Genomic DNA, 14,518 nt, shown 5'->3' with positions numbered 1-14,518 from the left:
GTGTAAATCCAACATACACATAATTTATGTTATACAGCACACTTGTATCCTATGTAACTATATATAGCCCAATATACTTCAGGAAATCTTCACACATATTTAACGCTATTGTGTCAATGACTTAAATAATTCATAGTTTTACAAAAGGATCATGTTTCACATTCTATTAAGAACAAGTCATTTTCTAATCTTTTCTTTAACTACTCTGATATTACATCTGAAAGATGACTTCTACTTAAACATTTTATGCACAAGAATATTTTAAATTCATATACCTTAAAATTAATTTTTCCTCCACAGCTCTGAATACTTGCTGAAAGCTTTCACATGTTCAAGGCATTCATGTGGTTTCACTCCTATGTTAATTTTCTAATTCCTATTTGTTATAACCTACAAACAAATACTTTCCTACATGTATTAACACCTTAGTGTTTCTGCCCTATGATTTTGCTGATGTTCGATAAATTTGCCTTGAAGATGCACGTTTCTGCACATGGAGGGTGTTGATGGGAGTTTCCTTCTTGTGTGTTTTCCTTTGATGTTTGGTGAGGGCTGACTTCTGGCTGAAGGTTTTTCTACATTCATTACATTCGTAGGGTTTTTCCCCTGTGTGAATTCGCTCATGTTTTGTGAGGGCTGACTTTTCATGTTTTCCCACACTCAGGACATCTGTAGGGTTTTTCTCCTGTATGAGTTCTCTGATGCACGACAAGGTTGGATTTCACACAGAAAGATCTCCAGCACTCATTACATTTAGGGTTTCTCACCATGTGTGAGTCCTTCGATGTTGAGTAAGGTTTGATTTCACACAGGTTTTCCCACATTCATTACATTTATATAGTTTCTCTCCCATGTGAGTTCTCCAATGTACTGTGAGGGCTGATTTCTGGCAGAAGGACTTTCCACATTCATTACATTCATATGGTTTTTCTCCTGTGTGAGTTCTCTGATGTTCAGCATAGTTGGACTTCACAAAGAAGGATTTTTCACATTCATTACATTCATAGGGTTTTTTTCCGTGTGTGTGTGCTCTGATGCTATCTGAGATCTGTTTTTTTATGGAAGCTTTCTCCACATTTATTATAGTCATAGGTTTTCTCCTTTTTGTGAGCTCTCTGGCTTTGTGTAAGTTGTGACTTCCTACTTGAGGCACCCCCACTTTCATTACACCCATTATTTTTTTCCCCAAGTGCCTTCTCTGATGTTGGGTGTGTTTCAACTTCTCAAAGAAAGGTTTCTCACATTTATTACCTTTACAGTTTTTCTCTCTTGTTTTAATCTTGTTTTAATTCTCTGATTGGGAGTGAGGCAAGATTCCTTCTTTAAGACTCTTTCACTATCATTACACTTGCTGGGTTTTCCTGTTGTATGGGTTCTCTGATGTTGAGTAAGGCATGCTTTTTCATGAAAGAATTTCCCACACTTCTTACAATCATAGATTTTCTCTCCTGCATGAGTTCTCTCATTTTGAGTATGGTATAGCTTCTTCAAGGCTTTCTCATTGTCTTTACACTTGTCAGGTTTTTCTCCTGTGTACATTCTTTGATGTTGGGTAAAGTTTAATTTCTTGCTAAATTTTCCAAATTCATTACATTCATAGTGTTTCTCTCCTTCATAGTGTTGCCTGGGCAACACTGTGAGACTCCATCTCAAAAAAAAAAGATACTGACAATACTTGTATAGTAGTTACTATACAACAGGACTTGTTCTAAGTACTTTGTATGTCTTCCTTCATTTAATCTTTAAAAGAAAGCCAAGCATAGCTACTATTATGACTTCTATTTCATAGAAGAGGAAAGTGAGGGGAAGACTGAGCAATGTGGTGGAGCTGGGATTTGAACCCGGGCAGTCCGGCTCCAGATCCATTCACTTGAGCACTGTGTTAATATTTTTCACTTTTAAAATGAGGCACAATTACATAACCCCTGAAAAGCTTCCCCGTACTCCTATAAAGTCAAGAGTAGGTAGTGGGTAGCATGTCCCTAAATTCCAGATGTGGAGATGGGTGGGGTTTGAGGGCTCTGCAGAATCTAGGAAGAGGGGCTGAAGAATTAGGGGCATGGGAGGAGTTTTCGAGAGGAGTGGCGACAGTATCTTCCCCGTCATGTGCACCAGGTCCTCACCTGGGAGTTCCTCCTCCCCCGCAGCTGGCCTCCTGCCCACCATCCTCAGTCCAGCTCTCCATCCTCAGCCCAGCTCACCTCTGTCCTGTGACAGCTGGCCCACACCTTCATTGACCGAAGGTTCTTGGCAACCTCGAGATGATGAGTTATTCAGGGCAAAAGAATTGGGAATTGCTTCAAGACCAAGCGCTTACAGACTTGCCTGTTTTCCGGACGTCCTTGGTGCAGCTGTGTGTGTTTTATCAGAGGGTGGGGACCTCCCAGGCGAGATTCCTGCTTCTGGCGTTCCCTCCTCACAGAAGCAGGGTGACCCTGGCTGGGGAGAGAGGGAATAAATTCAGATAACTGGGACCTTCAGCCGGTTCCAACTCTCTCTTGGAGTTCACTATCTCCTACAACAGAGGCTTTCAGTGTGGACCCTGGACCGGCAGCATCAGCATCACCTGGGAACTAAATAGAAAGGCATATTCTTGGGTCTCTCCCCAGACCTACTGAATCAGAAACGCTGGGGGTGGGGCCCAGTCGTGGGGTGGGGTTTAACAGGCCCTTCAGGTGATGCTGATGCATGCGAGTTTGAGAACCACTGCCTGCAAATCTCCCTTGGGAACCTGAGAACTGCGGAGGGCACAGACAGATGGACCTTGAGGTTCCCAGAGGCCTCAGTTACACAGTATCCCCAGGGTTCTGCAGAGATACCAAGAAATCTCCAAGATCCTTAAGGGAAGGCTCAGTCCTTACACACTCCGGTTGGCCCATAGAGACATGCCACTCTGCTAAGTGCTGTGAAGCATGCGATTTGGAAATAAAACTGAGGCTTGCATCCCAGATCCTTCACTTGCTAGCCATGTGACTTCACCTCCAGAGTCTTGGTTTTCTTCTCAGTTAAAATAGGGTGGGTAACACCGACTTTACAGGGGGTCTTTGAGAATCAAATGATACACCGAGTGAAAAGAACAGTGGGAAAGGAAGCCACATTTCCAGAGTGCTTAGAAAATGCCAGGACCTGTGCAGAGTGCTTTAGAGGTGCTCTCTTATTCAGCACTCAGAACGACCCTGAAGCAGGTTTTATAAATAACTTCATTTTACAGATGGGGAAATTGAGTCTTAGAGTTTAGGTTCAACACTGTGTTCATGGAGATCCAGTGACAGAGCTAGGATATAAACTCATCTTACTTTCAAACTCAGTCTCTGCATCTGCAATAGGCTTGCTAAGGTAGGAATGATAGTATAGCATAAAGTAAACGTTTTAAGAATTGTTCTCATCCCCGCTGGACTCGTGGGTTTGACCAGCTGATGAATGGTTGCCCAGGGCACCTGCGAATTAGAAGAGCTTCTGGAAACAGCTCTTTAACATGTTAATGCCTTTTCCCGGAGCCCTTTATTCTGATCAGGAAACCTGTTCCCTCCGCCCTTATCTTCTTCGTGGAACCTGCAGGTCCGCAGCGGACCTCCTCCTCCATCACTTGCTTTCTAGACGGACAGATGCAGGGCAGACTCGGGAACAAGTGCCATAGGGTCTCAACCCGCGTGGGATTTGCCCAAGTTTTTGCTTCCACAGGCTGTGAACACAAACCTACCCCAAGCCCCGCAAAGCAACCCTCCAAGCTAAGCTGTCACCTGCGGAGCACATCGTTAGTGCAGCACCTGGTCGCTGAGTTAAGCGTAGACGCGGAGGCTCCACGCTGATCAGAGACAGAAGTAAGGAAGAAGGAAGTCTGCACATGCGCAGACGGGGCTGCCAAAGACCGGTTCCGGGGCGTTCCCGAGGCGATCCATCAAATTCCAGACTCCGTTTCCCGCAAGTCTCCGCGCCCCCTTCCTTAGGGAACATCTGAAGAGTTTCTGGCTTACTTGGCAAGTTGGGGGATTTGTGGTCCAAAGTCATCTCTACTTTTATCTGGAGCCCTAGTTCCTCATAACCCACCAGGTAGGGGATTTGCATGCACTCCACTTACAATCAGTGTCACTTTAGACGCAAAGCTACCGCGAGAAGGAAAGGTGTTTGTCAACTGCACATCTGAAAACAAAATTAATGAAAGCCAAGCAACACAGTGGAATAGCTACAGAAAATAAAGCAAAGCAATAAGTAAAAGATTAATAACCATGACCAGAAGCTTTTTCCCCAGAATGCAAATATTACCTCTACCTGAAACTGGATTTCAAAAGTAAAAACCTCACATAATGGCAAATACACATAAATCAAAGGAAAATTTCATCTAAGAAGCACACTCAGAATCTCCCCTTCCAGAGATGACCATGGTCAATGTTAGATGATATTGAAATGGGACCCCAAAATCTCAACGAGTGATTTGGGTCTTTTCATTGAACATGTTGTTAATAATTTTCTTACCCTTTTACACTTTTTATTTTGAAATATTTTAAACTTACAGAAAATTTCAGGGACGATTTATTCCGATCATCTGTAAACCATTTACTCAGATTCACCAACAGCAAATATCCACCTCCCTGTCTTCTGTTTCTCTCCTCATCCTCATCATCATTTGAGGGTAAGTTACAAATATGAACTGTCACCTCTAAAACTTTAGCATATATCTCCTAGAACAAGGGCATTTTTAAAAACATAACCACAATTATCAAAAAATTTTAAACATAACCACAATGATCAAATCCAAGAACTTAAACAGATATAATATTATTATCTAAAATCTAGACCATATTCAAATTTTACCCACTGTTCTAATAATATCCTTTATAATTTTTTTTCTGATCTGGGGTTCAATTGAGGATCATTTTTACATAGAGTTGTCATATCATTTAGACCACTTTAATCTAGTTCCTTGGCCTTTCTCTGTCTTTCAAGACATTGTTAATTTTGAAGAGGACGCATCAGTTGTTTTGAATAATGTTTCTTTATTTGGGTTTGTCTGAGTGTTTCCTCATAATTTGATTCAGGTTATACATTTCTTGGCAGGAATCCTATATAAGGAATGTTGTGTTCTTCTTGGTATATCATGCTAGGTCAGTGGGATAATGTCAGTTTATCCCATTTTTGGTAAAAAAAAAAAAAAAAAATTTGGCACAACTCTCGTTTATTAATCTACCCTGTTGGTAACAATTCCTTGATCACAAATCTAGCACAGGTAGCCGAAAGATATAAAGTACCATAGACTTTGTATTGACTCAAGTTGGATGATGACTTTTACACTAAAATTAACACATACTGAAGAGATAAAAAGTTCTCAAAGTTTACACACGTATAGGAATACAAACTGAATATAATTTTCAAATAAAGGATGATTACTTTTCAAATTATTTAAAGGGAAGCCTACTTTCAAACACCCTAGGAATAAGCCACTCAACACTACGTAACCTTAGAAGTGCTCTGAAAGAGTATTTTTCCACCAGCAAACCAAAACACACACCAATTGGCAGTAGACATAGGCAGGTCTTCTGACTAAGAAATGGATATTATTATACAAATGTATATTTATGGCATAATTTTACTTCATGTGAATAACTGCTAAGGCATGACACCAGGCCGGGTGCTGTGGCTCACGCCTGTAATCCCAGCACTTTGGGAGGTTGAGGCAGGCAGATCACGAGGTCAGGAGATCGAGACCATCCTGGCTAACACGGAGAAACCCCAACTCTATTAAAAATACAAAAAATTAGTTGGGCTTGGTGGCGGGTGCCTGTAGTCCCCACTACTGGGGAGGCTGAGGCGGGAGAATGGCATGAACCCAGGAGGCGGAGCTTGCAGTGAGCCAAGATCACGCCACTGCAGTCTAGCCTAGGCCACAGAGCGAGACTCCATCTCAAAAAAAAAAAAAAAAGCATGACACCACATGAAGTAATGGTAAATAATTAAAAGCTTATTTAATGAATAACATAAATAAATTGAAACTAAGAAATGCAAAACTAAAATGGTAATAGAAAAATAAAGAATTTAATAAAACACTGTTAGAAGAATTACAAAATACTCTTCTGAATACCTGCTATGAAATGATATATACCCACGAAGAATAGGCATTTTCCAATATTAAATTGGTGCATTGTGGTCATACTCCATAATAGATACTGAAAAGCATCATCTGTAAAAACGTTTTTTTGTTTTACCTGGGAAATGTGCTTCTTACAAAAGGGAGGCTGCAAAATACAGAGACTTTGGCAACTGTTAGTCCAAACTGCACCATTTTGTAGCCCCCTGCCATTTCGCAGACCTTGGTCAAAGTGAAACACTCCACGGGGGTTCGGTTCATGAGAAATATTCTTATCATATCCTGCTGGGCAAGGGCCCAACTGAAGAGACATCCCTATCACATCCTGCTGAACAAAGGTCCGAGGAACATCTTATCACATCCCACTGGAAAAAGGGCCAAACTGCTTGACCACAGGTACATCTTATCAATATCCTGCCGGGCAGCAAGCCAGTGGCCCAGACCCCTCCTGCCCATACCTATAAGTACCCCAGCCTGTAAGTGGTGGTAGACTCTGGCTTTAAGCTGATCCCCCATCTCTGCATGTTTTTGCAATATGCCTGTGTTGCTGTTGAGACCCACTCTCTCTGCGTGTCTTTCTTTAACCCTCACCTTCCCTTCGAAACGAAACAGCAACAATTACTTGTTTTTTTCTTAAAGTTAAAGACTGAGTGGGATCCGAGGAACCAAGTGGTAGACCAGGAGCAGGTCCAAGTTATTTTCAGGAAACAGAGCGACAAAGCACAAAGGCAAAATTTCCAATAGAAATTCTTTTAATAACTTAGCTTGTCTCAGGGATTGCCATCTCCTCCCCTTTAGTAGAAAAGTGTGACTTATTACTGTAGACCAATTACTCCACTATAGTAAACACCTTAGAATGTAGTTTTGAATCACATCTGTCTACTTGAAAGCTCAGAGGTGGAATTATGCAAATACTCACAAAAACAAACACAAAAAACTCAACAACAAAACACCTTGAATGGGGACAAAGGTTTTTCAAAAAGTGCCTGGACTAGAAAGCCTAGATTGTAAACAGTAAATACAATTCTGTATCCAAGCCCCAGTTTGTGTTAATATGTAGGATAACCAGATAGTTTTAACTCCATGGCTAACCCTATTTCTTTCTTTATATAGACAGACAGAGCTAGCACTGCTATATTAACAACTACCAATATACTGCTTTGTCCTTTAAAATCTATCTGCCACACAAGGCTTAAACCACTAAACCAAGTTTCCCTACTAAGGCTAAGAATACTGCATCTATGCAGGGATGGGAGGCTTATCACATACCCACACTCACACACACCAAGCTCTTGGGAGTCAACTTGCAATTCTGCATTGATTTTATGCCCCTCTATCTTTTATTTGCATTCTTTCTCAATTTTCCTATCATTCAAAACACGGTAAGGCCAGGCATGATGGCTCACGCTTGTAATCCCAGCACTCTGGGAGGTCGAGGTGGGAGGATCAGCTGAGGTCAGGAGTTCAAGACCAGCCTGGCCAACATGGCAAAACCCTGTCTCTACCAAAAATACAAAAATTAGCCAGGTGTGGTGGTGCATGCCTGTAGTCCTAGCTACTCGGGAGGCTGAGGCAGGAGAATTGCTTGAACCTAGGAGGGGGAGGTTGCAGTGAGCTGAGATCGTGTGACTGTACTCCAGCCTGGGAGCCTGGGTGGCAGAGTGAGACTCCATCTAAAACAAACAACAAACAAAACAGACAGTAGAAATCTCAACACATTCACACCTGGTTCTGGTTACCCAGTAGTATTACTTGTGTACAATTAAGCAAGAGACCAAAACCACAGAGCAAGTGGACAGGGTGGGAATTACAGGGTAGGGAACAGATATAAAAACACAGATGTGCAGATTTCAGCAGAAACCTCAAGGATCCACATCCTGTGTTGGAGCAGAAGGCTCTTTAGAAGCGCACATCCCTTCACCCATCACTCCTCTCCTTGGACCCCAAAGCAGCACCACAGCTTTTACTTTCGAACCTAGGCTCCTCAAAATGAGCGTGCGAAGTCCATAAACACAGTCTGGTTGCAAACAGATGACACAACACACCTATACGAACTGTCTGTTAAATTCATGTTACAAAACACTAACTTCAGGATTTATTTTTGAAACTTTTTTCCACAGAGAAAATAGTACACTCCTTGGGGAAAGGTCACAGATTGAGAAGACAGGCCCTGGGTAAAAATTATTAAGACAGCACCTGGAGTTGATAGGCCTGCCCAGGAGAGAAACACGGGCACTGTCACACCACCACAGGGGACTGCTGCTGTCTGAGGTCAGCAGGCCAGTTCACATGCCATGCAAGGTGGCTATTGAGCCAAGTCATAAAAATCTTCCAGATCATCACGGAACAAGTCCCACTCATTTTCAAAGTCTGTCATGGTACCCAACTGCCAAAAGCATAAGCAACATCTCACCCAACTCGAAGGTGACAACCTCTTCTTCATTGTTGTTAAAGGGGTCATTTTTCTCTTTCCTCAATGAACTCCCAGATGTGGTTCCTTCACTGGGCCCAGTATCTGTTTGCCTGTCTCTGTGTATCCTTTCTATGGCCATCAGGGAATACCTGCTTGTAAAAACACATCCCCCAAGATGGGCAGCTCTCCTGTCCTTCATCCAAATCCCTGCACGCCTGGCTGCTCATCGCCTCTTTGACTTTCTGGATGAGTTTCTGCTTCTCTTCTTTCTCCCACCTGGTACTCACTGGGAATGACAAAGTTAGATGTGATCCGGCATTCTGGGTAGGACACTATGATCTTGCTCTCAAATAGCTTAGTGCCCTTCCACTTGTGAATACACTTGAGACAGTAGGCGTGGCTGCAGCTGGAGAGGATCCCAAAGCCAGGCTCACTGGGGCTGGCTTTCTCACAGACCACCTCCATGCAGATCCCACACACCGTATCCTTGCTGCACTGCACAGCAAGTGAGAGCTCCATTTCCTTCTCATGGGCCTCAGGGCAAGATTTTTATATGCTGTGGTCTCTGGGCAGCATCCATTGGAGGTAGGACCTGCAGCTTACATGATCACATGACTCTCTGTGGAGATACACATAGTTCTACCCATTTCCATCTCTCCCACTGCAGCCTAGGGGCAAAGTGGCTTCTTTGTTATCACAGCTGTTTGCTCTTTCTCTGATTCTCCCTTGGTCACTGCAGAAAGGGGAAGTACAGCTGCAGCAGAGTTGCCCAGGAACGAACTCAACAGCATCTACCTAGTCCTCTGAACCCACCCCTACAGTTGCAAAGTTTGAATCTGACTCAGCTTCGCCTGTATTCATTTCCACAAGCGGTCCAACTATGAATGAGAGACTTGAAGAAGCAGCAAGGGATGATTTTGTAGTTAGATCTGTAGCGGTTGCTTCTTCCCGTTTCAGTGGCTTGCTGTGTTCACATCCGCAGCGGCCTCCATAAACACAGTATCGTCGCTGAAAATACTTGCCCACTACACCATGTGGACTGTCAGAGAAGGAATGCAAGTAGCGACAGTTATCTCCTTCCTTACAAATCCTATGCACAAAATACCAGCAGGTGACCTGTTTAGTTCAGCTGTTGCTGCAGCTACTGCCACTCCTTCTTCCCACGCCCAGGGATGGGGGTGGTGACTGTGGGATAGGGGTGGGATAGCTGCCGCTGCAGGTCCTGCTCCTGATATTGTGGCTGTTGTTCTGGGAGCTGCAGCCTCCACTGTTACTGTTTATCCCACACACCCACTTTTGGTAAAATTAACTTTGATCCCATGGTTAAGATGATATGTAGGCCAATATACTTTTATATCAATTGTTTCTTTTCTGCCGATGATGATATGATAATAATAACTTTAAAACAGTAAGCTCCAGCCAGGCATGGTGGCTCAGGCCTGTAATCCCAGTGCTTTGGGAAACCAAGGCAGCAGGGTCACTTGAGACCAGGAGTTTGAGACCATCCTGGGCAACATAGTATAACCCCATCTCTAAAAAAAACAAAACAAAAAACACTAGAAAAAATTAGCTGGGCATGGTGGTGCACACCTGTAGTCCCAGCTACTTGGGAAGCTGAGGTAGGAGGATCACGTGAGTCTGAGTGGTCAAGGCTGTAGTGAGCTATGATTGTGCCACTGCACTCCAGCCTGTCCCAGCACTTTGGGAGGCCAAGGTGGGCGGATCATGAGGTCAGGAGATTGAGACCATCCTGGCTAACACGGTGAAACCCCGTCTCTACTAAAATACAAAAAAAATTAGCTGGGCATGGTGGTGGGCACCTGTAGTCCCAGCTACTCAGGAGCCTGAGGCAGGAGAACAGCTTGAACCTGGGAGGTGGAGCTTGCAGTGAGCCAAGATCTTGCCACTGCACTCCTCTCTGAGCGACAGAGCGAGACTCTGAAAAAAAAAAAAAAAAAAAAAAAAAAAAGCCGGGCGTAGTGGCTCACACCTGTAATCCCAGCACTTTGGGAGGCCGAGGCAGGCGGATCATCTGAGGTCAGGAGTTCGAGACCAGCCTGACCAACATGGAGAAACCCCATCTCTACTAAAAATACAAAATTAGCCAGGCATGGTGGTGCATGCCTGTAATCCCAGCTACTCAGGAAGGCTGAGGCAGGAGAATTGCTTGAACCCGGGAGGTGCAGGTTGTGGTGAGCTGAGATTGTGCCATTGCACTCCAGCCTGGGCAACAAGAGGAAAACTCCATCTCAAAAAAAAAAAAAAATTCAGAATATGAAAAAGATGCAATTTCTGGGGAAGAGGAGGAAATCATGTTAGGAAACTAGAGGTGTTGGTGGGAGAGAGGAAGATTATCTGTCTAGCACATACACCCCCTATAACACATAAATTTCATGCAGACTTTTGGCTCAACATTTTTAACAGTAAACCAGCAGGAATCTAGAGAAAATATAAAAAAATTTTCTTATCTAATCTCTAGGTAAGAATACTAAGCCATCAAAGGCAGTGGCCACAAAAGAAATGACTGCCAAATTTTACTCTAGACAAATGTAAAATCTTGCTTTTAGATAAAAACAAGTAAAAACACACTTAGAAAACACATGTTAAGTATATGAAACGGTTTGTTGACTTCATTTAATTATCTCTTACGCATTTATAAGAAGATTACACTACCATAAAAATGATCTATGAATATGAAGGGTAAGTAATAAAAGGGAAATGCAAATGAAGAATAAATATGTGAAAACAGCCCATAAACTACAAATTAAAAATGAAAATGTTTATTTATTTATTTATTTATTTATTTATTTTTTGAGACAGAGTCTCGCTCCATCGCCCAGGCTTGAGTGCAGTGGCTCCATCTAAGCTCGTTATAACCTCTGCCTCCTGGGTTCATGCAATTCTCCTGCCTCAGCCTCCCGAGTAGCTGAGATTACAGGTGCACGCCATCACACCTGGCTAATTTTTGTATTTTTAGTAGAAACAGGGTTTTGCCATTTTGCCCAAGCTGGTCTTGAACTCCTGACTTCAGGTGATCTGTCCACCTCAGCCTCCCAAAGTGCTGGGATTACAGGCGTGAGCCACCACACCTGGTCAAAACCGCAAATGTTTAAATACACTTTTTGGCCTTTATAGTTGGCAGATTATAAAGAAAAATGATATCTAGGATGCGTATCAGTTTGGGAAAATGTTAATTCTCATAATTTTTTGGAATATAATTTCTAAAACAAATTATATTTGTTGGAGGCCACTCCACACCAAGTTGGAGACCACTCCACACCAAGATTTAAAACGAGCATGCACTTTAATAGAGCAATTCTATTTCTATTAATGTGACCTAAGGAAATAGTTGTCCAAAATATGTGTGTAGGTATATTTCTCACAGTTCATGTTAACAGCAATACACTGTAAAAAATCTAAATGTGAAAAAAGGATAAAATAACTTTTAGGAATCTATAGGGTGAGATGCTAGGTACCCATTAAAAATTACAATGCAGGTATCTTCCTGCTGGCAAGAATATAAAAGAAAAAATATATAATGTAGGGATATTCTAAGTGATATGGCTGGAGTTTACAATATTTTTAAATAAAATGTACTTTACACACAAAAATAAGGCTTTTTTTTGGAAAAATAACACATATTTCCTAAGGGTTTAAAATATATGTAAATACCAAATACAGGGAAAAAATTGAACCAAAAGAAAAATTAAAAATCTGATTCACCCTCACACATAACAATAGTGCAGTCTATGCCAGGATTTTGTTTACAAAAGGCCTAGGAAAATTCAAAACCTGCATCATTCAACACTAATATCCCCCTAGGAGTAGACATGGAATAGAGAGGAGGCATTCTCAGGGGCATAGATTTACATCCTTTGTGGAATATATGTACGCTAATGCTGCCTTTTTAATTTTCTCAGCTTTAGCTCTGATGTTGTATTGAGTGTTCTCCACTAAATTAACTGCACAGTGCATTGTGGTGTTTGTTTAAGCGTTTTTGTAGTATCTTATAACATCTAATTTCCACTTCAAAGTAATTGATCTTCATGAATTTTTTTAAAACCCTCTAAAAGCTCTACTATTTAATGAATATTTGGATGAGACTGGTGTAGTAATTAAAATACTTAATATTTTAATAAAAGCAAATGTTAACTATCCACATTACAAAATCATTTAGAATATTCTAAAGCATTAGTAACAATGTGTTCATCACAGGACACTAGCAGTCATGGATTTGATTGTTAAATGGGTCTATTTTAGTTTTTATGCTAAAGTGATATGGCCAAGTGTTACTGACATAACCAAAGTTCACAATTAGTGTTCTTTACTGCTTATAAGTGACATGACTCCTTACAAATTTTGGAAACTTTGGGAGATCTGTATGATATTGAAATTTGTACCTAATACTGATGTAGGGCAGGCAGGCCCCCAGATTAGGGCTTAGCCCGGGACGGTTTTTGGTGACCTGGTGGTGTTGCACAGCAACTTTTACTGAGGCGGTGGTGCGCAACAGCAGCAGAAATACTGCTTGTGGAGTGGGGCTCCCCGATAGGTGGTGTGCCCAGAGCAGCAGCTCAGGGGCACTTCCACAGTCGTGTTTATACCCACATTTTTTTTTTTTTTTGAGACGGAGTCTCGCTCTGTCGCCCAGGCTGGAGTGCAATGGTGCAATCTCGGCTCACTGCAACCTCTGCCTCCCAGGTTCAAGTGATTCTCCCACTTCAGCCTCCCGAGTAGCTGAGATTACAGGCACCTGCCATCATGCCTGGCTAATTTTTTTTTTTTTTTTTGTATTTTTTGTGGAGACGGGGTTTCACCATGTTGACCAGGCTGGTCTTGAACTCCTGATCTCAGGTGATTCACCCGCCTCAGCCTCCCAAAGTGTTGGGATTACGGGCGTGAGCCACAGCCCCGGGCCTATACCCACTTTTAATTATATGCAAATTAACAGGCAGATTATGCAGAGATTTTTAGAAAAAGGATGGTAATCTCCAGGTTGTCAGGCCGTTGCCATGGAAAGAGGCTGTAACTTCCAGTGTTGCCATGGCAACGGTAAACTGACATGGCACTCACGGGTGGGCATGTCTTATGGAGAGGGGCTTTTGCTTCTTCCCTGTTTTAGCTAGTCTTTAACCTGGTCTGCAGTCTGAGCCTGACTCTGGAGTCAAATCCCACCTCCTACCTCCATATGAGACATAATTATTAATATGATCATTCTTTGGTCTCATTTCAAATTTGTATAATTGAAATTCCTGTACTATAGGTGGCACCATACTAGGTATTTTCTATAGTTTCATTTGAAATGTATAGATGTAAATACTTGGAAAGAAAATCAAGAACAATACATGCTGACCTGATGACAGTACTGATTTCTCTAGAGATGATCAACTTAAATGGGACTTATTGCTAATATTTTACTTTTTTTTTTATCAACAAAAACATGTACTCATTTTATTTGATATATAATTAAAAACTGACCATGTGAAAATAATGGTATCAGTAGACAACACTATACCTGTAATGAGAAAAACCCAGAATTATAATTGAAAACTATCTCCCAAACTGCGAGGGAGCCGAGACCAAAAAATGAGTTAGAAAAGTCAAGTTTGGCAAGTAGATGAGTTTATTAGGACTTACATATGAGGCACTACTGGATGGTAGCAGGACAGCTTTAGAGATCCACCCCACCTCCCAGCCCTAAGCTACTTTTTTTTTTGTTTTTTTTTTGAGATGGAGTCTCCCTCTGTCGCCCAGGCTGGAGTGCAGTGGCACGATCTTGGCTCACTGCAAGCTCCACCTCCCGGGTTCACGCCATTCTCCTGCCTCAGCCTCCCGAGTAGCTGAGACTACAGGTGCCCGCCACCACATCGGGCTAATTTTTTCGTATTTTTTAGTAGAGACAGGGTTTCACCATGTTGGCCAGGATGGTCTCGATCTCCTGACCTCGTGATCCGCCCACCTCGGCCTCCCAAAGTGCCGGGATTACAGATGTGAGCCACTGCGCCCGGCCCCTAAGCTACTTT

At 42.3% G+C, this 14,518-nt stretch overlaps 1 pseudogene across 1 annotated transcript in view; it reads right to left on the bottom strand.

The window, feature by feature from the left end:
* Positions 1–1,022: 1,022 nt before the first annotated feature.
* LOC134735921 (E3 ubiquitin-protein ligase makorin-1-like) overlaps positions 1,023–14,518 on the bottom strand; it is a 41,133-nt pseudogene continuing 27,637 nt past the window's right edge. The window contains exon 6 of the transcript XR_010119527.1: positions 1,023–9,534. The product of XR_010119527.1 is annotated as an E3 ubiquitin-protein ligase makorin-1-like (transcript). The remainder of the gene's footprint in view (positions 9,535–14,518) is intronic.

The sequence above is a fragment of the Symphalangus syndactylus genome, chromosome 24 (assembly GCF_028878055.3).
Source record: "Symphalangus syndactylus isolate Jambi chromosome 24, NHGRI_mSymSyn1-v2.1_pri, whole genome shotgun sequence".
NCBI lineage: Eukaryota > Metazoa > Chordata > Mammalia > Primates > Hylobatidae > Symphalangus > Symphalangus syndactylus.
This window is presented reverse-complemented; position numbering and strand designations above follow the sequence as displayed.